General features: G+C 43.6%; 1 protein-coding gene and 1 pseudogene across 1 annotated transcript in view; both read left to right on the top strand.

Moving 5' to 3' along the window:
- The first annotated feature begins 6,314 nt into the window (after positions 1-6,314).
- On the top strand, positions 6,315-7,486 carry LOC140620631 (uncharacterized; annotated as a pseudogene).
- Positions 7,487-14,337: 6,851 nt separating this feature from the next.
- DNMBP (dynamin binding protein) overlaps positions 14,338-25,564 on the top strand; it is a 106,994-nt gene continuing 95,767 nt past the window's right edge. Inside the window, exon 1 of the mRNA XM_072805716.1 lies at positions 14,338-14,467. The gene's annotated coding sequence lies outside the window, so the exon portion shown is untranslated. The remainder of the gene's footprint in view (positions 14,468-25,564) is intronic.

The raw sequence follows: 25,564 nt of genomic DNA on the forward strand, positions 1-25,564 counted from the left end.
TTGGATATAAATAGGTAAAACACAACTAGTTGTAATCATCATACTGAGAAGTAGAGCTGATGTGCTCACCCCTCAAGTGAACATATGTAAAACGAAGCACAGGAAAAAACAAAAAGATAACTCTTTTTAAATAAGAGGGCTGATGTAGTCACCTTTACCCAGGAGGTGACTGTGACATTTTCTCTCTCTAAAGGGACATGTCTCTGACAGCAGGGACTTTAGCCCTTGGGTAACTGTAGTGTCTTGCCTCAAATATTTCCCATTATTTGTACCAAATTGCTTGTCACTAGACTGTGAACATGCACCATTGGCATAAAAAGTAAAACAAAAGAAAATGTAAAGGATCTCCAGAGACTTTATAGACAGAATTGTTCTCCAAATAAAGGGTCTCCTCCCTTTTCCAAAGGACCAAAAATCCATAAACAATGTGCAACATCACAAGCTCTTCCATCCACCTTCAGGACACTTTGAAGGAAAAGCAAGAGCAGGAGCCCTCCTACATAGCCAAACACTTTGAAATCTTATTCTAAAAAGGTAAGATCCGAATACAGTAGTGTCAAGGTTTTTTTTTTTTTAAGGTGGAAAATGGATTTTTAAAAAAGATTTTATTTGACACAGAGCAAGCACAGCAGGGAGAGTGAGAGAGGGAGAAACAGGCTCCTCCCTGAACAAGGAGCCTGAGGCCGGGCTTGATCCCAGGGTCCTGAGATCATGACCTGAGCCAAAGACAGACCCTTAACTAACTGAGCCACCCAGGCTCCCCAGTAGTGCCATGTTTTTACCTGTTAAAATCCAGGATATGAATTCATAGCAGTTAATTTATTGATTTGCTCCTCTGACAAAAGTTAAGTCCCATTTATGAATCAGACCCTGTGATAAGAGTATGGAAAACAGTGGGTAAACCAAAGAGATGCAGTTCCTACCTTTTTGGAGTTAGAGGGATGTAGAGGAAGAGAAAACAAAACAAATTAATAAGCACATTAAAAGAATTAGTATCTGAGAAGATGCTAAGAGAGGAAATGCCAGTGGGGTCTATTTGAGATAGGATGGTAACGGACAATTTCTCTGAAGAAGGGATGTATAAAGGATAAGAAAAGGGAAGACTTACAGAGAATAGGAATAAAGGTTTCAGGTAGAAGGAAGAGTAAGCCCAAGGACTTTGTGGCAGGAAAGAGCCTGGCTGGTCCTAGTCGCATTTCTTTCTAAGGGTGTGTGTGTGTGTGTGTGTGTGTGTGTCTGTGTGTGTTTAGCTTCCCAGTGTAGGATCTAACATGCTAGAAGCCTAACCCAGCATAGGTTTAAGACACAGCATAGCATTCAAACCACACTGAGTCTAGTCATAAGCGAACCAATAAGATTCACTTTTTCCGTGGTTGCAGGAAACACCCCAACCCGACCAACCATCTCAAAAACAAGGATCAAGAAAGTAGGGCAGCACGGCTTGGGACAAATCTGCCGTCAGACATCAAAGTCCAGAGCATCATCTTCATATATGTGGCATTATGATTTGTCTAAGACACACGTTCTCAGCACACATGCTACACGATACTTCATCATGTCCATGTCTGCCTGAAATATTACTTCATTTCTACTTTAACACTAAGCTTATTCTGGCTATGAAACCATGAGTAAACATTCCCCTGGGCAAATGCCTAAGAAAACATCAATTCTCTCTCTCCTCCCAAAAGTTAAATTCCACTATTTATAAAAGCTTTTTTTTTCTCTCACTTTTTCCTATTCCTCCCTTCAGTGAATGTGTTGCCCTGCTCCCTCTCATGGATCACTCCTTCTGCTACCTCCATTCTATTCACTTCCTACCAGGCCCTGAACCCCTTCACCCTCATCCCATCAAGGCCTTGGTACACAAGGGATGTAGTAGCATCACTCAGAAGAGGGGCTCCTGAAGCCATTACAGAACAGGTGACAAGCAGCCAAGGGAAGCCCTCGAGGTGCTGCTTTTTTCTACTGTGACTCGCTGCTTCCCATTGCAGTCCCTGGGAAGAGGCAAATAAAATCATCACTTGGATCCATGTCTACCCCCGGAGGGACGAAAGACCTCTGACTTGCTTTTAGAGTCCCATGTGAGGCCTTTGGAATGAAGAGTCCTTCCTGGGCATTAGATCAAAGGAGTTGAGTTTGTTGTTTTAATGCTTTCTGGAATCAGATGAAGTATAAATAAAGAAAAGGACCATAATTTTTAACATATATATAAATACTATATTTTATACACTGTAGTTTATAGCGGACTTTTATTTCACAGGCTGATAGAAAACATTTTGCAGTGGAGGGTGCTATGGGCTGGATGCCTGTATCCTCCCCACAATTCAGATTTTTAATTTGAAGCCTTAATATGATGGCATTTTGAGGTGGAGCCTTTGGGAGGGAATTAGGACACGAAGGTGGAGCCTCCACTGTGGGATTCATGTCCTTATAAGAAGAGGAAGAGAGCTACCTTTTCTCTCTGCCATGTAGCCTACAATAAGAAGGCCATTTACAAGCCAGGAAGGAGGTTCTCTCTGGAATCGGCATGGCCGACATGCTGGCGGCAGACTTCCCAACCTCTAGAACTGGGAGAAATAAGCATTTGTTGTTTAAGCCTATGATAATTTGTTATAGCAGCTGGAGCAGACTAAGACAAAGGATAGATAGCCCACTAACTTTCTCATTTTCTATTAAGGACAAGTAGAAAAAAAAAAAAAAGGACAAGTAGAAAAATACAATTGCTATCTATTATTGCCATCAATTCATAAATGTTTTAATGCCTAAAATTAAGAATGATAAAATGTCAGGATAAAGAGTCTTATAAATCATATTGCTTTTTCTCACTTTGTTAGGAAACAGTAAATGTTTTATCTTGGGTTGGCATTTGTGAACCAGTAGTTTAAAGATGGGACCTTGGCTCATAAAGCTAAAAATTTATAAGAGGAGTTTTCAGGCATGTCTGGATCCAGGTGCCCCAATTATGTGGTCTGGACTCTTTCTCCATTTCTTGATTTCATTATCTTCAATGGTGACTTCATTCTCACGTGCACTCTCCCCATGAGGGGACCAGATGTCCATCAGGAGCTTCAAGCTTGTATTTTTACCAGCCTAGCAACAAACCATTGATTCTTGGACCTGACTCTAAATAGCACAAACTGGGTTGTCTGCCTGTCTCTAAAACCATCATAGTGACTCTGGTCATTCTGGGGTCATATGCCCAACTCCTGGATGGCAGAAGTGGGCTAAGGGTGGCTTATAATATATTTGACCCTTGAACAACATGGGGACTTGGGGTGCCAACCCCCGCTGGCCCTGTGCAGTTGAAAATCGTGTATAACTTTTGACTTCCCAAAAGCTTCACTACTAATAACCTACTGTTGACCGAATGCTTTACCAATGCAATAGTTGTATTATGATATAATAGTCATGAATTAACATGTATTTCATATATTTTACATATTATATACTGTATTTTCACAATAAAATAAGCCAGAGGGGGAAAAACATTAAGAAAAATCATAAGGAAGAAAAAGTACATTTACAGTACTATACTGGATTTATAGAAAACGATCTGCATATAAGTGGACCCATGCAGTTCAAATGTATGTCGTTAATATGTCAACTCTATAGGAGAGTTGGTTCAGGAGAGTTGGTTCCTATTTAAAAAAAAAAAATTAAACTGTTTCAGATAATGAAGAATCAATGATTATAGACAAAACAAAAGAGCATTGCAATTTTATTAAATTCAAGCACCTTTTTGATTTTACTATAATACTTTTTTTTTCTATAATACTTTTTTAAAAAAGATTTTATTTATTTATTCATGAGAGACAGAGAGGCAGAGACAGAGGCAGAGGAAGAAGCAGGCTCCAAGCAGGGAGCTCGATGTGAGACTTGATGCTGGGACTCCAGGATCATGCCATGAGCCAAAGGCAGATGCTCAACTGCTGAGCCACCCAGGTGTCCCATTTTACTAAAACTCTTAACTCAAGTGAATTCAATCATTCAACAAACGGTTATTAAATACATCTCCGTGTGAGGCACTTTGATAGGCAATAAGGATACAAAGATCAATTCACAGTCCCTGCCTTCAATCAACTCACCATCTGTGAGGAGAGTGAGAGGTTGACACATTTTACAATAGTATGTGAAGCAATTGAGGTCAGTCTTATCAAAGGCCAAAGAATCATAATCCACATTGTCATTTAGTCCCCTACTTTGTTTGGCTAATGTAGACCTGACTTAGTACAGTATGAAGTCAGATGACTTTCCTATGAGACAATGTCCACTAATTCAAACAGATAATTATCATATAGGAGGTGGGAGTGTGGGGGAATGTGAACTTGACCACAGAACAACAAGAAACAGCAACGTGGCACAGCTGCTTAAACAGGCAATGCATTCCCAGACTGTGCTAGGAAAAGCACTGCATTACATCAAAAGAATTCAGTCCCACAGGCCCCACGGGGGTCAGGCTTCCTCTGGAGTGTGGTGTACAGTTGCTGGCACATTTCCAGGAAAGACATTAAAGGTCATGACATCACTAAGCCTCATGGAAGCACCAGGATACAATATTGCCAAGGGAAGACAAACATGACCAATTCAGAGCGAAGTTTTGAAATCAGTTAAATGGGAAGCCCACATTGCACAATGGAAAGACTTTGATGCTGGCAGATGGTGGTTTGGATCCTAGCTTTGTCCTTTACAAGCTCTGTTTTCTTGGGCAAATCAGATATTTCCCAAGGTATGTGTAAAGAATCATGGGTAGTACTCAAGATATTCTTCAGGATAATTCAGATAGTGCAGAAGCCAATTTTGAGTTATGCTCTGATCAAATTATCACTTAATGAAAAATCACTTAGTGAAAACGTTGTTCTCCTATCAATTTCTTTAGATCCTTCACTGACAAATCCAGAATATGTCAAGCAGAAAGTTTCTGTTTGGTTCTAACTTTTTAACACTGGCTAGTTTCATTTTTTAACAAACACAGAGCAGACCTCAAGCTCAGAATTAGAATTTACTAGCAGTTTTATTTCCACTGTATTTATTTTAAAGATTACCTTCTATGAATTACAGTCTATACTGGCTTTGCACTTGTGGGAGTGGCACAGTTTCCCTTAAAAACAAAGTGAGTAATTTAAATAAAAATAATAAAAAAGAAATAGCAAGGTGGTATGCCATTTAGTCAAGAATTATGATTTTTTTGAGAGTACCAGATTACAGCAAAAGTGGCATAGTAATGATTAAAGTATGGGAGGTGTGGGAAGCACTAGGCAAGCAAGCTACTCAACCCCACTGAGCCTCAGTGCCTCATTTACAACCTAAGGATTACAATAATTACCTGGCTGGATTGTTGTCATGATACATCCTAGGAAAAAACAACCAATATTATTTGGAAAAGGAAAAGACAGCTTTGGTTATCTTGTTATGTCTACATTAATGAAAGTAGACAACTAGGAAAAGAAAAGAAAGATGACTTATAAAGGTGATTTATAAATTTATAAAATATCTTGTAAAAATTATTGATTCTATTCAAATGGAGAATTTATTTCTTAGGGTAATAAATATTTTTCTGACCAATAGAAGAAAGAAAAGATAATATATGGTAGGCTCTTAACTGAAGGCCAGGTCTCCATAAACATTTACTATAAAATTATCTTCTTGGGGCCCCTGGGTGGTTTAATCAGTTAAGTATCCAACTCTTTTTTTTTTTTTTTAAGATTTTATTTATTCATGAGAGACAGGAAGAGGCAGAGACATAGGCAGAGGGAGAAGCAGGCTCCCCATGGGGAGCGTGATGTGGGACTCCATCCCAGGACCCCGGGAGCACAACCTGAGCCACCCAGGTGCCCCAAGTGTCCAACTCTTGATTTCCACACAGGTCATGATCTCAGGGTCTTGAGAAGGAGCCCTGTCAGGTTCCTTTCTCAGTGGGTAGGCTGCTCAAGATAATCTCTTGCCCTCTCCCTGTGTTCCTCCCCCCACCCTGCACTCTCTGTCTCAAATAAATAAATCTTTAAAAAATAATAAAATTATCTTCAGCTTCCCTTTTCCTTTTCCATTATCTCCTTCCAGATCCCCAGAGATCTCTCTTGTCTCCTCATGAAAATGGTAAAAGATAGAATAATGTCACTTAGATATAGCTTGATGGATTCACAAAAGAATGAGTTTTCCCCAAGTATTACCTCAACTAGGCACTTGCATTTTATTTTTTTAATTTTATTTTAAAAAATTAAAAAAATTTTTTTTCTTTTTAGTTGGAGTTCAATTTGCCAACCTATAGCATAACACCCAGAGCTCATCCCTCCAGGCACTTGCATTTTAAGGTAGATATGTTTACCTATTTGATTTTCCCTTTAATTTATAAAGAATCCGGAGAGGCGGCTGCAGCGCCGAGCGAGCGGAGGAGGCAAGAGGCGGCGCGCGAGGCGGGCCTGGCCGGGGTCACCACCGTCCAGGCGGGGAAGCGCCAGATCAGGCTCCCAGGAGCACGCGGAGGACGCAGAGGCCCGAGCGCCCGCAGCCCGGAGTGGAGCGGGAGAGCGGGGCGGGCGGCCCGGCCGGGACCAGGCTGGGCTGAGGCTGAGGCTGAGGCTGAGGCTGAGGCTGAGGCTGAGGCCGAGGCGGCCTCCTTGAACCGTAGGATCCAGCTGGTTGAAGAGGAGCTGGACCGCGCCCAGGAGCGCCTGGCCACGGCCCTGCAAAAGCTGGAGGAAGCGGAGAAAGCTGCTGATGAGAGTGAGAGGGGTGTGAAGGTTATTGAGAACCGAGCCTTGAAAGATGAAGAAAAGATGGAACTCCAGGAAATCCGACTCAAAGAGGCCGAGCACCTTGCAGAAGAGGCAGCCGGGAAGCATGAAGAGGTGGCTAGGAAGCTGCTGATCGCTGAGGGGGACTTGGACGCACAGAGGAGCGAGCTGTCCCGTTGCCGGGAGATGGCTGAGCCATCAGGCTGATGGACCAGAACCTGAAGCGTCTGAGTGCTGCTGCGGAAAGTACTCTCAAAAGGAAGACAGGTATGAGGAAGAGACAGAGATTCTCAGGGATAATAAACCCAAGGAGGCAGAGCCCCGCGCTGAGTTTGCTGAGAGATCGGCAGCCAAGCTGGAGAAGACAATTGAGGATTTGGAAGACAAGCTGAAAGGCACCAAAGAGGAGCACCTGTGTACACAAAGGATGCTGGACCAGACTCTCCTTGACCTGAATGAGATGTAGAGCACCCCAGTCCCACCTGCGGCCGCTCCCCCCTCGGACCCTGACTCGCCTGAGGCCAGCCTGCCTGAAGCTGGCCTTGACACTGAGGGCTGATCTTTAACTGGAAGGCTGCCTTCTCCTCTTGCTGCCTCTCCCACCCCTACCCCTGTGTCTTTTTCACCAAACTGTCTCTGCCTCTCCCTAGAGATTCCAGTTGGGCTTGAGGCTGAGCACCTTTGGGAACAATGGTTAAGGGAATGTGAGCACAATGCAAAGTGTCTTTAAAAGCATGTTGTGATGTACACATTTTTTTAAAAAAGATTTTATTTATTTATTCATGAGAGACACACAGAGAGAGGCAGAGACAGAGGCAGAGGGAGAAGCAGGCTCCATGCAGGGAGCCCAACGTGGGTCCCCATCCCGGATCTCCCGGATCTCCAGGATCAGGCCCTGAGCCAAAGGCAGAGGCTCAACCACTGAGCCACTCAGGCGTCCTGTGATGTACACATTCTGTAATTACCTTTTTTGTTGTAGTTATGTAGCGACATTTGTAAAACATTCCAAATAAGTCCACAGTTCTGAAGCAGCAGTCTAACCCCTTCCTCCCATTTGGAATTAACTTTTCAGACTAATGAATACTTCCCTCTCCACAGAGGAGGGAGTGAGCAGGGCCCTGGCTCTCAGCCCTGGCTCTCAGCAAGAGAGCCAGGGCCCAGAAAGAGACCCACTCTGGGAGCCTCGTTGCTCTTTCCAAAATACCAGCCAAATTAGAAAGGTGATTCCAGAAGTTGGCCAAAAACGTGTGGCTCAGGGTTTCAGCTTTAAGGTATCTTTGAGCAACATAATGTTTTTTTTTGTTTTTTGTTTTTTGTTTTTTGTTTTTTGCCATCAGATGTGACCAAACAAAAATTAAGATGGTCACCTCGATCTGAGACCAAATCCTTGTCCTATCTTTGCCCTAACTGCTTACAGAATGGATCATGTTCCCCTTATGTCGAGGTGACCACTTATTTGCTCTCCTGCCTCCTTGAAAGAAAAAAGAAAATTATGTTTGCCACTGATTCAGCCACATGAAACAAACTCATCTGGGTCCAAAGTTGCTGCCTCTAAACGTGCCATCTCATTGTGCTTTGTATCAGTTAGTGCTGGAGAAATCTTGAATAGCTTATGTACAAAACTGTTTTTAAATTTTATATTATTTTGAAACTTTGCTTCTTTAGGGTTGGGGCACTTTGACCACCCCGTCTGGCTGAGAACTCTCTACAGTCTGTGGGCTGACAGTGTGTTGATCTTTTAAAAGTTTCTTTCCCTCCCCAGCTCCCCTTTTAGGTGAGGTTTCCATATTGGTCTGTTAGGTGTGCATCCTGCAGCTTATTGGCTTAAAATGCACTCTTCCTTTGGTGGCCTCTCTTTGGGGGCCGATTGAGAGAAAGAAACCAATAGTGCAAACTGTTTTGATACTGAAAATTGACAGGTGTCTTTTTGAAATAAGGAATCAGTCCCTCTGAGGAAAAAAAATTATAAAGAATTCCTTATTCCTGGAATCCCTGGGTGGCGCAGCGGTTTGGTGCCTGCCTTTGGCCCGGGGCGCGATCCTGAAGACCCGGGATCGAATCCCACTTCGGGCTCCCGGTGCATGGAGCCTGCTTCTCCCTCTGTGTCTCTGCCTCTCTGTCTCTCTGTGTGACTATCATGAATAAATAAATAAAATCTTAAAAAAAAAAAAGAATTCCTTATTCCTCATTAAACCAGTTTCAAGCATCTGCAAATAGATAGGAAGAGAGAAAAGCCTGTAGGGAACACCGTTTTAATATATAAGAAGAGCCCCGAAGATAAACATGATGGGTCTTTTCTTAGAACTCTGAAGTTTCCTTCCAAGTTCTTTCTCTTCTGGGAAAAACAATCTGGGGATTGGCTTTATTCTTGTCCACTGGGATCTAGGCTTCAACGGAACCAAATGGCCTCTGATTTCTTATAGGAACTGGCCTTGCCCTAGCACTAGACACATGCCCTCTCTCCAGAATCCTCCCAACTGTTCTTCCAAGAGAGCACACCTCCCCAGCCCTTCCTTCCTCCATCCAAGCTGAGTCCTCTCCTTTCTATCCTACTGTATCCCAGCACCATTTTGATGAAAGATTAATAACATTTCCAAGTGAATGTTTCTTCCTTCTCTGATATCTTAGAATGCAAATCTGTGACTTTTATCATAAAGACATTAAAACATATCTTTGATGTGGGAAACAAAGGCAGAAGAGATGTTATTAAATTTCCTTACTACCTACAGCCCATGGACAAGTCCTTGAAACAGGTAGAGTGACATTCATCTAGGGACTTAACTACCTTGATGTTAATACTTTGCTAAGGGCAAAAAGCAATCGTAGCCTGCCCCCCCACCCCCATCCTGTAAATCTACTTTAACATACAAAAATTCCTTTGGAAACGTCCTCTATCTTTACCCCCCAAGATATGTATTGGCAATCATATGACCCACCTATATTCATCTGAAAGATATCAAGAGTGTCATGACTGAGTTTTTACTAAACAGTAATAAATGACTTTTTCCTAACAATAGCTAGCCCCCTCAGGATCCTGGAAACCTTGTTTTCAAAATATCTGGGAGGCTTCCACTCTCCCTGACCCCCTCTCAGCTTGAAAGTTTATAATGGGCCACTCCTCGTGACCCCAGTGCAAGCAGCTTTCGGCCCATGGATCCTGTAGTGTTTTAATAAAACCACCTTTTTGCACCAAAGACCTCTCAAGAATTCTTTCTTGGCTATCAGCTCAGGACCTCATCAACATTCAAAAACTACATCATCTTTAACAATAGAAATAGGAATATATTATTTTATCTGCACTTTTGTTTTTTTAGTGCTGGCCCCCTGGTTATTCAAAGACTGACAGATGACTCGCACCACGAGCGAGGCCAGCTTAGTTTCATTTCAGCAGTTTACTACTCTCATCAGCTTGCCATCACTAGCAACAGCTTGTGGCTGAGACATGATACATTCCAGAGGGAAGCCAGGGGGAGTTGGCTTTGATTTGGGGCCAAGCCATGCCAAACTGTTAGTGATGTCGCCCATCATAACAGTGACAGACACTTTAGATGCAGTATGTCCTGACAGGTCGAGTTTACATTTAGACATGAGAAATTAAAAAACAACACACTAGGGGCGCCTGGGTGGCTCAGCCAGTTAAGTGTTTGACTCTATTTGGCTCAGCTTATGATCTCAGGGTAGTAAAGGCTAAGCCCTGTATCTGGCTCCTTGCTGGGCATGGACCCTGCTTAAGATTCTTTCTCCATAAAAAAAAAAAAAAAAAAAAAAAAAAAAAAGATTCTTTCTCCCTCTCCCACTGCCCCTCCTCCCAAGCAAAACAAAACAAAACGACACAACTAAACAGTTTTGATCAATGAGATTAACCAAATAATCAGCAATTGAGCTATTCTGTTTTGACTTGTTGAGGATTATCCAGGAAAAAAGCCAGCCAAGCCTTTTCTTTTTATTTATTTATTTTTAAGATTTTATTTATTTGAGAGTGAGCCAGTGGACATGAGAAGGGGGAGGGGCAGAGGGAGAAGCAGGCTGCCCACTCAGCAGGGAGCCAAAGGGGGTGGGGGAAGGGGGTGGGGGGGAATAGGCGGTGGGTGGGTGAGGAGGGCCCTTGATCCCAGGACCCTGGATTCTCAACCTGAGCTGAAGGCAGATACATAACCGACTGAGCCACCCAGGCACCCCAGTCAAGCTTTTCCATTTTACTATACAAACAAAGAAGTTTCACATGCATTTGCCTCCATTGATCCTTTTCATTCCAGTCTCTTAAAATTTAGGATATTTTATAACGTATCAATATATTGACTGAAAATGAAATTTAAATTCTTTGCTAAGACCCACCAGGACAAGGATGATCTTCACCCCTGTCTGCTTTCCAGTTTCATGTCATAATACTTGCTCTCTGGCTGACACTGGCTTCTGTTCTGATTCTGAAACTTACCAAGTTGTTTTCTACTTCAAGGACTTTGCACCTTCTGTTTCTCCTACCAAAAGTCACTTCCTCAGCTCTTAAATATCTGATTCTTTCTCATCCTTGAGATCCCAAGCAAACATTACAACCCCAGGGACTTACCTGACCACTACTATATTCAGAGAAGCTTCCCACCGCTTACCTAGGACCTTATCAGACCAGATCCTCATCTAAACCACAGAACACAGAAATTATTTTCCCAATTCTCTCAAAAGCTGTATGTAACTTACAGCACTCCATGTTGCACAGGAGAGAAGTTAATTCATTACAATTCAGTGACACTAGGGCACTAGGGACTAATTCTCTATGATTTAATCTATCACATCATCTGGTTTATTTCCTTCACAACACTCACCACACCCTGTCATTATTTGGTTTATCATTTATTTATGTATTGTCAATCTAGAAGGTGAGCTCCATGAGGGCAGGAGGCTTGTTGTCTGTCTTATTCAGGCTGAATCCCAAACATACAGTAAGTGCAATGTCTGTTGCGTCACAAATAAACAGTAAATCTTTGTCGATGACTGAAAAAATATTATTTTGCCCTTAATGATTTAGAATCTTTGCCATGCCCTGGAGCAGTGGTTCTTAAACTTCAGTGTACTTAGTAAGGAAGCTTCCTCCAAAGATTCAGATTTAGTCATCAGATCGTTTGGAAATTGACGTTTCAGGTAGAAGAAAAAAAGTTCAGGGCACCTGGGTCACTCCGTTAACTGTCTGCCTTTGGCTTAGGTGATGATTTCAGGGTCCTGGGATAGAGCCCTGTCCCCTGCCCCCCTGCCCCTTTGGGCTCCCTACTCAGCAGGAAGTCTGCTTCTCATCTCTTTGGCCCTCCCCACCAACCCCTCCCTCCCTGTTTCTGTTCTCTCTCTCTCTCAAATAAATAAAATCTTAAAAAAAAAAAAAGTTCAGGGGCGCCTGGGGTGGCTCAGTTGGTTAAGCTTCTGTGTTGTAATCTCAGGGTCCTGGGATCGGGCCCCATGTCAGGCTTCCTGCTCCACCGGGAGCCTGCTTCTCCCTCTCCTTCCGGCTCGTGTTCTCTATCTCTGTTGTTATCTCTGTATCTCTCAAATAAATAAATAAATAAATAAATAAAATATTAAAAAAAAAGTTCAGGTTGGGTTGGGTATATGTTCAGACATTCAAAATTGTCTTCTTTTTAAAATGAAATGCTTTGGGCATTTGGTGCAGCTGGTTGGGCTTCTGACCCTTGGTTTTTGCTCAGGTGGTGATCTAGGGTCCTGGGATCCAGCCCCAAGGCGGGCTTCAGGCTCCAGGTGGAGTCTATGTCAGACTCTCTCTCCCTTTCCCTCTGTCCATGCACTCTCTCTCTCTCTGTCTGGAATAATTAAATAAACCTTAGAAAAGAAAAGAAAAGAAAAAAGAAAAGAAAAGAAAAGAAAAGAAAGGAAAAGAAAAGAAAAGAAAAAAAAAGAAAAGAAATGCTTGAGAGGCACCTGGGTAGCTTAGTCAGTTGAGGGACCAACTCTTGGATTCTGCTTGGGTCATGATCTTGGTGGTGAAATCAAGAGAAAGTCTGGTGAAATCTCGGTGGTGGTGAAATCTCAGAGTCTGCTCAAGGTTTTCTCTCCCCTTCCCTCCCCTGCTGCCTGTCCCCCTGCAGGCTCTCTCTCACTCTCAAATACATACATACATACATACATGCATGCATACATACATAAAATCTTTAAAATGAAATGCTCAATTTTTATTTAATTCTGAGTCCATATGATATGGTTGACTCTTTGTCCAGGCAACATTAGAAAGTACATCCGGAAAACACAAAATTGTGCTTAGCTGAATAGTAACAGTATCCTCAAAAATAAGGGCAATAAATTTGCAATGTTACTTATTCTTAGGAAGAAAAGTCACTGTTTTACAGACGAATGAAGCATTTGTTAACAATTTTGTCAAAGCCAGATCATTGATATTTTACTGGAGAGTCTGGTGCATGCAATGTTTGAAAAAGCAAAGGAGAATAGTATGGCCGTTCCTCAAAAAAAAAATAAATAAATAAATAAAAGGAAACCTAGCATTACCACGTGGTGGAGCAGTCCTATTTGTGGGTATATACTCAAAAGAACCGAAGTCAAGGCTTCAAACAGGTATTTGTAATCCATGTTCATGGCAGCATGGGTCACACAAGAGTCAAAAGTGGAGGCAAACGTTGGATGGAACGAGAGCACCGACACACGAATGGGTAAACACAAGGCTGTATCATACGAGGGAATAGTATTCTGACCTGCACACGGGGGCCTGGAAGACACGCCGAGTGAACACGCTAGTCCCCAAAGGACAAATACTGTGTGATTCCGCTAAGAGCAGGTATCCGGACCGTGGAATTCACGGAGACTGAGGTTGCCAGGGGCTGGGCGGGGAGAAACGAGGAGTTAGTGTTTGAGGACTAGGGTTGCAGTTTGGGAAGGTGACAAAGCAGTGGCACGGGTCGAGCGCTGGCTGCGCCGCAGTGTGAATGTTCTGAACGCCGCGGAATCACGCACTTAGCAGAGGTTAAAATGGCCCAGTTCACGTATATTTTACAAGGAAAGGAGAGAGGAGAAGGCGTGAGGAATTCTGACATGCGGCTTTCTCTGGGCATCCACTGCAAGAGGCGGCAAGTTCCCGCGACAGGCCAGCACGGCGCCTCCGTGGCCCCTAAGACACCGAGGGCAGCCTGCGGGGGCTCTGCACCGAGCCCGGGCCCTCTGCTGTGCTCGCGGCGGGCACGGCCTCGGGGCGCTGCTGAGACGCGCCCCCCGGAGAGCGCGGGGCCGACAGAGCGAAGCCAACACCGCGGGACGGCGGGCGCGCCTGGGCCGACAGCAGCGCGAGGGGCGCGGCGCAGGCCGGCGAGCCCGGGCCTCCTCCCCCACGACAGTCGCCCTTCTCCAGGCTGGAGGGCGGCGCGGGGCTGGCGCAGGGCCCAGCGCCCGGCGCGCGCCGCGGCCTCAGTTTCCCGGGCGGACGCGCTGGGAGCGCCAACCCTCCGGGCGGGCGGGCGGGGGCGCGCAGGGGGCCGGCAGGGGGCGCGAGCGCGCGGCGGGCGCCGGGAGGTGGGCGCTCGGGGACCGGGGCGGCCCGGGGCCGCGCGGCCGCGAGAGGCGGAAGCCCGGGCGGGAGGCGGGAGGCAGGAGGCAGGAGGCGGGGCGGCCGCGCTGAGTCACCCCGGGTCGGCCCGCCCGCCGCTTCCAGGGGCGGAGGGGACAGCGGCCCGGGACGGGCGGCCGCAGCTGCCCGCCGCGCCGAGGGACCGCGGGGCGGCGGAGGGCAGGTCAGGGGCCGCGCGGGGCGGGGCGGGGAGCTCGGGGCGCGGACGCGGGGCGGCGGGCGGAGGGGCCTGCGCCCCGGGGGCCGCGCCGCTCGGCGGGGCCTGCGCCCGCCCTTCCCCGCGGCGGCCGCTTCCCCGGCGGAGAACCCGGGGCCTGGGGGACCGGGGGGACCGGGGCGCCGGCCCTCCGCGGAGCCCGGGTCGGGTCGGTCCGCGAGGCCCCCGCGTGGCACCGGCTGGGCGGTGGGCGGCCGGCAGTCGGGGGATGCGGACGTGGGCTTTTCAACGGAGTCAAGCCCGGGGCTCTTTCCACTGTGCCGCCCTGCCCCGCGGGCGGAGAGGCGGAATCCGAGAGCTGGCACAGAGTTCAGCACTAGCCCAGCCCCCAGTTACAGTGAAGTCGTGCGGCTGGCCCCGAGGCCATCCACTTGGTCTGGGAGTCCGTGATTCTGCGGCCGGGAGGCCGGGAGGCAGGGAGGCTGGGAGGGCAGGGACGGAGGACTTCCGAAGCGGGGGTTAAGACCTCTTTGGCTAGAGATGCGAGTTTGGGTTTGCTGGAGTTTTGCTGTTACCCACGGACACCTGCATTCCGGCCGCGGGGACTGATGTCCACCAGGCATCAGTTTCTCGAAGCACTTCACCTGGAAGGAGGTGACGGTGCTGTCAGTTGTATAAAGGAATCTTGGGGATACACAGCGGTCAGGTCTCTGCAGAGGAGGCGCTGTGGGGAATGCTTGGGGTGTCGAGGTAATGTTTAAATGCAAAAAACCCCCCAAACCCTACTTTAAATGCAGCCTCATTATCCTGTATTGCCTGTCTCATTTATGCAATAATGCCGGGCTCTCCCAAATGGGTAACCTACCTATATTACAGTAACATGCACACCTTGTGTTGAGACACCTTCTTTTCCTAATTAGTGATGCTGTGATATGTGGCGAACAGTGGAAGGCTCAATATTTAGGGTTTGAGCATCGTTTAGCTCGGATTGTTTGCACAGCTGAGTTCCAGGAGTGGAGAGGAGGGCTGATTAATCCCTGGTTGTATGTGGCGACTGCGGTACCTGGCGGCACACAGGTGTGCTTTCTCAGTGCTGCACTTATTTTCCTCACAACAGGAATAGATTCCAGGTGATGTACAAGTTAGTTTATCCCTCAGCACCTATTCTCTAAATTATTGAATTAAAGGATCTCTACCCCCTTTTAAGCTCCTGATTTTACACGTTCATTTGAGACATGTCACTCACTGTGACAACGAAAAGTTTTAATAAAACGAGTCACATTATCAGCGTTGGCCTAACATAAGTGAAAAGCAATTTTTCTTTTTCTTTTTTCTTTTTTTTACTTTTTTTGAAAAGCAGTTTTTCAAATTACTTCAGGGTTAAATGCACTTAAATTCAGAGATTGGCATGGAGCGCTTTGTGAGAATAGCTAAAACCTGACCTGGGAATGGGTTGTGTGGGGTGCACAGATAACTTTGGCAATAAGCTGAGAACATTCTGCCTCAGGAAATGTGATAAGATGTCTTTTATATAGTGCTCATATTGTGTGTATATTCGGCTGAGATATAATAATCTTTATAGACAATCTGTTCAAATATGTATAAGTTATTTATTTTGTCTTGCAGCCCCAAAGCAGAGCCTTTCCCACTTCTTGTTTTCTTTTTCTTCTGCCTCTTTCTGAATGGCCCTCTTTCCTGCAGAGACCCTTTTCCGTTCCTCTTTCATCTACATTGCAATTCAGAGCCTCCTGCAAGCACTGACTGAGCTTACACTACTTTCTCTCCCCTTAGAGAATATGACTAGTCATAATGCTTTAGTCGTTGTTTAAGATCTAAAAAGTAAGGGTGGCTGTTCATTTTTGGAACATATGCAAGACTTCATGAGGCTCTGGTTCTGAAAAAGGGTTAAGTGGACTGCGCTTAGATTTTTATCGTGTGCATCCTTGGAGTCTCAATATAGGAAGGCTCCAGAGCCAGCAAACTCACTTATCTCTGCCTCAGAAGGAAATCCTTTCTGCAGGATGCATAGGGAATCTTCAAATGTGTTCTTGTTCTCAACCCTCCCACTTTACAGGGTGGGGCTAAAATAAGTGAAAAGCTGTTTTTTCAAATTTCATATACTTCAGTGATTTTTTAAGTTACAGATACTTTTTATATTGGGATTTTTTTTAAATGGTAAAAGCAACTGCAGTAGAATGCAAATGGAGACTTGCATACCTATTGCCCGGTATAAGGCCTGAATCATTTTCTAGGTTGTTTCTGAAGCCACGGTATTACATACAGCATAGCAATGTTACAGGATTATCTGCTTTGAAATTCTCAACCATGCTTGGTTTTTAGCTAAAGCATCCTGAAAATTCATTCAGGGTGGCATGAAAAGTTTAATTATTATGAAATTAATGTTAATTTGAAATAGTTTCTTATGCTCAACTTAGGAAAACATCTGGATAAACTAATTTGCAAGATTAGATAACAGAGTCTTGTGGGTCAGGTGTTAATTATGAGATATAAGGGATGCCTGGCTGGCTTGGTCCGTAGAGCATGCAATTCTTGATCTCAGGGATATGAGTTCAAGCCCCACGTTGGGTGTAGAGCTTACTTAAGAGAAATTATGAGATATCAGCCTCTCGCAGAAACCTAAAGTAATAGCCATAACATCAGATCACAGAACAGCTCTGTAATGAAAGAGCCTGTAGACAAACCAAAAGTGTTAGCTTTTGGTTGGGTGCTTTATCCTTGATGCTATGAAAGTCAGCCAGAGGAGATAAAATAAACATAGAGTAGCTAAAATATATTATTTTATTTTTAGATTTTAGAGTTTACCTGAGAACCCAATCACCAAGACCTGGAGCAGCACAGCAGAGCAAATATTTGGGCATTGTGCTAGGGGTCTGAAGTCTGCGCTTCTGATTTGTTCATTCACCACATAATCATGAAGCACCTGTGTCTACCAGGCACCATTCTGGGTGCTAGGGATACAGCTGTGAGCACAACAGACAAAGCCCTGACCGTGTGCAGTAGGATTGTAGTGGGGTGGAGGCAGATGTAAAAATGTGAATGGATCAACTGTCACATGATCAGAATGCTATGGAGAACTTTAAAGAGGTATAAGTTGGAAGGGGTAAGTATGCGTGCAGGGGTTGGGGGATTTACTTTGCACGGATTGGTGAGAGAAGGCCTCTGCCAAGGTCACTTTTGATCTAGGACTGGAACGATTTGAAACGGCAAAGGTGGGGGGGGGGGGGGATAGAGGGATGAGCAAGTTCCAGGCCCTGATGCTAGCATGTTTGGCATGTGTGAGGGCTTACAAGGTCATAGCAGCCAGGCAGCTCCAAAGCGGGTGCGGGAAAAGTGGGCAGCAGATGAGAGGCGGTGGGAGTGGGAAGGGGCACATCACTGGAGGCCATTGTAAGGATTTGGCCTTTACTCTGAGTGAGGGGGAGAAGTCATTAGAGGGTTTTGAACAGAATTGCTCATGAGGACTTAAGTTTGACAGGATCACTCTGGCTGCTGGGTGAGAGCAGAGAGGAACAGGGCAGAAAGTTGGGAAGACCTTCCCTGTGACCCTAAACTGTAACTCTTTTGGGGGCCTTAGTTTTCTTAACTGTAGAGTGACCAGGTCCCTTCTAGCTGTAGAATTTTTTTTTTCCTTTAGGGATTTTATTTATTCATGAGAGACACAGAGAGGAAGAGACACGGGCAGGGGGAGAAGCAGGCTCCCTGTGGGGAGCTGGATGCGGACCCCAGGATCAGGACCTGAGCCAAAGGCAGATGCTCACCCTCTGAGTCACCAGGTGCCCCTAGCTCTAGAATTTTAAGATTCTAAGGAGTGTGGAATATTTCTACGGGGAGACCAGGGGATTGCATATGAAGAGGTTCCAAAAGTGAAGAGCTTCAGATGACCTTGAAAACTTGACTCCAACTCGCCTCTAGCTGAATCACTCCAAATCAAGAGGTAATCAGGTCTTTTCAGTTAGGTTGTCAGGTCATGGGAACAAAAACATTGTTTCGTGAATATTCTCTGCTGATCCCTTTAGTACTCTGCTGATCCCTGAATTTTCTCTTCCTGCTTGAAAAAGGATGAAGAGCTGTTACTCATCAACAGAGCTGGCAACCAAAGTAGCTTTTGTTGTTAGGAAAGTTGGAAACTTTGGGGAAGGAAGCAATTCTAATTTTGTATTTATCATGGATCATTTGAATTCTTTTTTAATGTGGAAGGAATCTGAAAGATTTGTTTTTAATTCCCTTATCCTCTGTGCGTTCACCTTATGTCCCATAGGTACTCGCTGTAATGCATGTAATGTGTTTCTTTTTGTGTGTATAGGGACTTGTTTTATATGTATTTTTAATTTAAAATACCGTATTTCATTTTGCTTCTTTTTTCTCTAAATACTGTTTTGAAGATCCATCCGTTTCCCTGTATACATCTAATTCTTTGTTTTTGACTGAATCATTATACTCCATACTATGTGCTCAAACCACAGTTTATTGTGTTTTTTTAAATTTTTTTTCTTCAAACCACAGTTTTATGTATCTGCTGTCCTTGTGATAGATATTCACATTGTCCCTACACCCTAACATAAATATTGCTGTAGTAAGTAATTTCATACCTGTCCACTTATAAAGCTGCACAGTATTTACTCAGAAGAGAATTTCTGGGTTATAGGCTGGCATATAATGAATTGATTAAATACCACCAGATTCCTCTCCACAATGGTTGCCCCAGTCTCTCTTCCCCCAGAAGTGTTGGAGGGTTCCCATACCCTCACGTCCTACCAATGCTCAGCTTTATCTAGATCTACATCTTTTTTTTTTAATATTTTTTGTTTATTTATTCATGAGACACCCAGAGAGAGGTAGACCTAGGCAGAGGGAGAAGCAGGCTCTCTGTGGGGAGCCTGATGCAGGACTCAGTCCTAGGACCCCCGGATCATGACCTGAGCCAAAAGCAGATGCTCAACCACTAAGCCACGCAGGTGGCCCTCTACATCTTTTCTAATGTCATAAGTGCAAAGTGATTTCTTTTCATTTTTTTTCTTTGCTTATTAATGATTTCAGACATCTCCTGCATACAGCTCTTTCTGTAAATTGCTTATGCATATCTTTGCCTATTTTCTATTGAAGTTGCTATCTGCATTGTTCACATTTAGACTCTGCAGATGTCTTCTCTCTAGTCATCTGTTATTTTGTCTTTGTTGTCCTTTAAAAAAAAAAAAGATTTATTTATTTGAGAGAGAAAGAGAGAAAGTGTGTGTGTGGGCACCCGTGCAGGAGAGAGGCAGAGAGAATCTCCAGCACACTCCCTGCTGAGCGCAGAGCGCAACCTGGGGTCGATCTCAGACCTCTGAGATCATGACCTGAGTGGAAATCAAGTCAGTCCCTTAACTGACTGAGCCACCCAGGTGCCCCTCTTTGTTGTCCTTTGATCAAGAAACATTCTTAATTTGATGTAATCAAATAAAGTCTTTGACATGTTTTAATACTTGTGGAGTTTTAAGAAGCTCCTTTCAATCCCCGGGTCATAGCTATGTTTTTGATTTATCTAGAACCCACATTGTATGTAGTGTTAGGGATCCAATCTTATTATTCTTCATTTAATGAGGCTAATTTTCCAATAATATCTCCAAAAACATCCATGGTTTCCTCCATTGAATTGTGGTACCCTCTCTCTCATGGTTTCCATGGATATACTGATCTGTCTCTGAGCCTGTGTTCTGTTCCATTAGTCTGTCAGTCACTGCTCCATGTTTTCTTGCAATGGTTTTGTAATATGTTCTCTTGACTGGCACAGCAAGTGCCTCATCTCTGTTCTTCATTTTTAAGTTTCATTAGCTATTCCTGGACCATTATTTTTCCATATAAAGTTTGGAATTAAGTTTCTAAATTCCTCGAAAATTATTATTTTTAAAGAATTTTTATTTGGATTACAATGAACTTATAAACTATTTGGGAGAGGCTTGACATCTTTTTGATATTAACTCATTTCCTCCAAGAGCATGTAATATGTCTCTCCATTTATTTCAGCCCTTTTTAAGAGAATTTTTGTTTTATTTGGAAATTATTTATTTTTTATTTTTTGGAAATAATTTAAAACTAGCGAAAGAGTTCTAAGGTTAGTACAAAGAGCTCCTGTATATCTCTCATCTAGATTCACCAAATGTTAGCATTTTGCCATATTTGCCTTATTACTCCCTGTCTGCATTTCTCTGCATGTTTTTTTTTTTTCTGATGCATTTGAGTTAGTTGCAAATATCATGCCCTTTTATTCCAAGTACTTCATCAGCTCATTTTTAAGTCTTTTATTAGAACTTTAAAGTTTTCTCCATAAAGGTTTAGGAATATATTTAAACTAATTTCTGAATATTTCATAGTTTTGTTGCTATTATGGATCATGTCTGTATTTTTTAGTTGACCATTGTTTAAGAAAAATAGTGTTGATTATTGTATGCTGATCTTGTATCTAACAGCCCTTCTTCCCCATTTGATTCAAATCATTGATTTCTGGTTTTTTTCCCCCTATAGTTAATCACATTCTTTGAAAATATTGATAGTTTTGTTGCTTCTTTCCCATCCTTATATTTCTTACTCTTTTATCTTTCCTCATATCGTTGGCCAGAACTTCCAGGTCTATGTCAACGCAGTTGCTATGCTAGTAGGCTTCTTTGTCTTGCTTTCAGTCTTAAAGAGAATGAGTCTAATGTTTTCCCATTTCATACACTGTTTGTTTTAGGTCTTATTTTTTTTTTTTTTTTTTAAGATTTTTACTTATTTATTCATGAGAGACACACAGAGAAATAGGCAGAAGGAGAAGCAGGCTCCATGCAGGAAGCCCGATGTGGGACTTGATCTTGGGACTCCAGGATCACGCCCTGGGGCGAAGGCAGGTGCTCAGCCATTGAGGCACTCAGGTGTCCCTTGTTTTAGGTTTTAGATGTACCTTTGTTAGGTTAGGGTGTTCTCTTCTATTCCTAGTTTGTTGAGAATTTTCACCATAGATAGTAAGCCTTATCAGATACTTTTTCAGGATTTGTCTCCAAAGAAGCAACATGGCAGCAGGAAGGGTGCATACCCAAATCCTAAGCCTATGCTAAGGTTAAGTTTTAAGCAAAAGATTAGTAAGAGTCTTCGATGCTTTTGGACCTTGCTTATGTAAATTTATAGTAAACGTTTCATGATTCCAGTATAAGCTGATTTCACCATTAGATCAGCTCTTTTCTCCTGCTGTTAAGAGTCAGAATTTAAATAGCTGGTGTGAAAAATGAATGAGAGCCATATTCAGCATCACAACTGGGGTCGTCAGCATGATTGTAAATATAAGATATGTAAAATTATAGTTTGCTTACTCTGTGGATCAGTCTGTACTCCAGGTATAAATCTTATCCAAGTAGATCTCACAAAATCTTGAGATACTTCAGCAGGTAGCTCTTTAGCAACTATAGCTGCTTTGGTGTTGGGCAGCTGATTCTCATTGCCATCTCTTTTGGTATATGATTTTTTAAACTATTTTTTACTAATTATTAAAATTATACATCTTCATTGTAGAAACCTTGCAAAAATATAGAAAGGCAGTTCTTTAATCTTGTATGTTAGCACCAGCCTATAAAAATGTTGATTATTTCTCTTTTTTTATTGGTTGGGGGGAGGGGGACATGCTCGTGGAGGAGGAGAATGCACTTGGGGTATGTATAATTGTATCCCCCTTCCTCTTTCAGGGTTAGGCCATCAACTCTGTTCTTCTTGCTTGATTGATCCTTTGAAAAAAAGCAAAGAGATGAATAACTTATAGGCACAGGGTAAATGAAGGCTGATTACTCAGAAATTGTGAACAGGCTATGTCTGTGGGAGCCACTATGCACAGACAGCCCAGCCTCCCAGAAAATGGGACAGTTGTAACCCAAATGCTACTAGACCAAAGACTAGCTTGGTGCAGGAAAAGGGGAGGAAAAGTCTATCTGAGATCACTTTGGTTCATTTAGTACTTTCCTTTTTTTTTTTTAATTTTATTTATTCATGAGAGAGACAGAGAGAGGCAGAGACACAGGCAGAGGGAGAAGCAGGCTCCATGCAAGGAGCCCGACATGGGACTTGATCCTAGGTCTCCAGGATCACGCCCTGGGCTGAAGGCGGCACTAAACCGCTGAGCCACCGGGATGCCCAGTACTTTCCTTTTTGAGGTCGCTTTCAGAAAAGAAAAATATGGAGAAAATAATTGTTTATTTTCTTTTGACTCTGAAACCTAATACAATTGTCTTGTTTCCTTCTTCACTGGCTAGTGTGGTAAGCGGTGAGGGAGTGGTAATAAATAGCAGGAAATGAGAATTCCTAGGTTAACATTCCTCCCAGCTGGTAGATTGCGCATCTGACTGCCCTCCCCTTCTCATTGCCTATCCTTTCGCCCTGCATTTTTTTTTTTTTTTTTTTGTCTTAACACTGTCACTTCTTAAAATGCTGTTGTTTACCTTCCCCATCCCTCAAGGAGAAAGTTCTTCAGTGGCAGGAATCTTTGTTTTGTTCACTGATAAATCCCAAGCGGGTGCCTGGCACATAGTGTGTGCTCAACAAAATGGAAGCCATAAAATGAATCAATTGTAAAGAGTAGCTCTGTGGTACAGAGCAAGAAATCTCAGGGAGGGGTGAAGAAAGAAAGTTCTCTTGGCCTCCTTTAAATGCATGGGTTCAGCCATTTAGTAGAATCCTCATTTCCTCCTTGACCTTGTATGCTTCACTATCAACCCAACCACAGAGCTAATTTCTCCTCAGCTGTGTGAGCAGCTCCTGTGGAGTCTATGGTTCCTGAAAGTGGAGCATGAGTGTCTGTGTTGCTGACAAGCACATGGTGGGGTAGGGCCCCAGAGAGAATAATCACTGCTGACATTCTAGCCATGGGTTCTGGGCCCAGCACACACTCTGCATTGTTTTCATGAGGTGATTCTCTTAGGATAAATGATCTGCCCCATCAGCAGAAAAAGTTGCAGTGGATGTGTCGGGTTGTGCTGAACTCCCCAGCCTCACGTCCCGTGTCCTCCCACTTTCTAGTCTATTCTTTCGTCCCATCCCCAGTAATGTAGAAACCTTTTGGTGTTTCTGTCATTTCTGGATCCAGTTCAGGATTGTCATGATGAACAGTCATGGTGCGTATGCCTGGTTACTTTATTATAATGCAAGGCCTCAAATCATATTAATAGCACAATATAGGGTGATTAAAAAAAAAAAAGTTGCCGTAAATACACCAAAATGCTGCCCTGGAGGCCAATGCCACAGACCCAGTTTCTCTTGTACAGACTATTTTCTGACTCCTTATCCTGAAATACTGGCTTCATTTATGACAACTGTTCAACACTCCTGACATACTACTACTCCCAACAAACCTTAGACTCTGCTGCCTGGCTCTCTAGTGTGTTCCAAATCTACCTATACATATTAATTTGCTTTTATATTCCCACATTCTGCTCTCCTCAGACATTCATCAGATGTTCTTTCCTACAATAGTAATGATAGCAGTAACTATATTGTTAGCCATAATTGTGACTATTTCATCTTTCATTTTTTATGAAGATTTTATTTATGAGAGAGGCAGAGACATAGGCAGAGGGAAAAGCAGGCTCCCTAAGGGGAGCCCGATGTGGGACTCGATCCCAGGATCGTGACCTGAGCCAAAGGCAGACACTCAACCACTGAGCCACCCAGGCGTCCCTCATATTTCACTTTACTGAGTTTCACTAACGGTCTAAATTCAAGTAAAAGGAAAGGAATATAAAATAACAGCAACAATACTAGTGTAGAATGGCAGCTGATATTTTAGCTAGTCACCATACTAATGCATTCTCATTTAACCTTCAGAATATGATTTTATAAGGAAGGTGCCAGTGTAATCCTCATCTTACATATGGAGAAATTAAGGTACAAATTGGTTGAGAGGGGTGTCTGGCTGGTCAGTTGGTAAAGTGCACAACTCTTAATCTCAGGGTCATGAGTTCAAGCCCCACATTGGGTGTGGAGTCCACTTTAAAAAGTGGGTGAGAAACTTGCCTGGAAATTATACTGCTGTTAAGTGGTAGAACTAGAGTTCAGACCCATATCAGTCTGTTTCCAAAGCCCATGCTCTTAACCAGCATGATGTACAGAGTAGGCCTCAGATAAGCAGGTAACTGATGACAAGGAGTGACAGAGTCACAGGGTCATTGAGGATTGGCCTTTCCTCAGGTATGCCACATTACTCACGGGTGCTCTGCATTGTGGAGAGCATGGGAGGATTTTGCCTGGTGCTGAAACCATTTGGTGGGGGGGCTCTTCTACAGATCCTGCATTGACTGCTGCATATGGACAGAGACAGTAACACCTCAGAAAAGGATGGGCTCTGGAACTATCCATCCACATAGCATGCTTTGACTTTTCAACCTTTCTCCTAATGAAGTACTTAAAATTTGCAAAAATGAATAAACATCTGTGTATCCAACACTCAAGTTATGTAAAACTGAGCTGGTTTCTGTATTCCACCTTCCTTTGTGTTTTTGTAGACCCTCTGGTTCTAATGACTTAAAAAGAATTCCTTTTTTACTTACCTATGACACAATACTGTTATTGTCACCTAAAAAAAGTAGTAATTCCTAAATAAAGAAGCTAGTCAAAAATTCCCCAGTTGTCTCGATTTTTTAAACAATTGATTTGTTTGGATCAGGACCCAAGAAATAGGCACACACTGCATTAAATTGTTTAAGTGGTCTTTAAATGATAAGTCCTCCTTTTTCATTTTCATGTTACAATTTATCTTCTTGAAGAAATTTATCTTCTGGTTTCCCACATTTGGGATTTTTTTTTTAAGGATTTGTTTATTTGAGAGAAAGAGTCTTTATTTTTTTAAAGATTTTATTTATTCATGAGAGACAGAGAGGCAGAGGGAGAAGGGGAAGCAGGCTCCCCTCGCCTGATGTGGGACTTGATCCAAGGTCTCTGGGATCCTGACCTGAGTGGAAGGCAGACGCTTAGCCACTTAGCCACTGAGGTGCCCAGAAAGAGAGACTCTTAAGCAGACTCCATGCTAAGCATAGAGCCCTACATGGGCCTTGATGTCAGGACTCTGAGATCCTGACCTGAGCCAAAACT

This window comes from Canis lupus, chromosome 29 (genome assembly GCF_048164855.1).
Source record: "Canis lupus baileyi chromosome 29, mCanLup2.hap1, whole genome shotgun sequence".
Taxonomy (NCBI): Eukaryota; Metazoa; Chordata; class Mammalia; order Carnivora; family Canidae; genus Canis; species Canis lupus.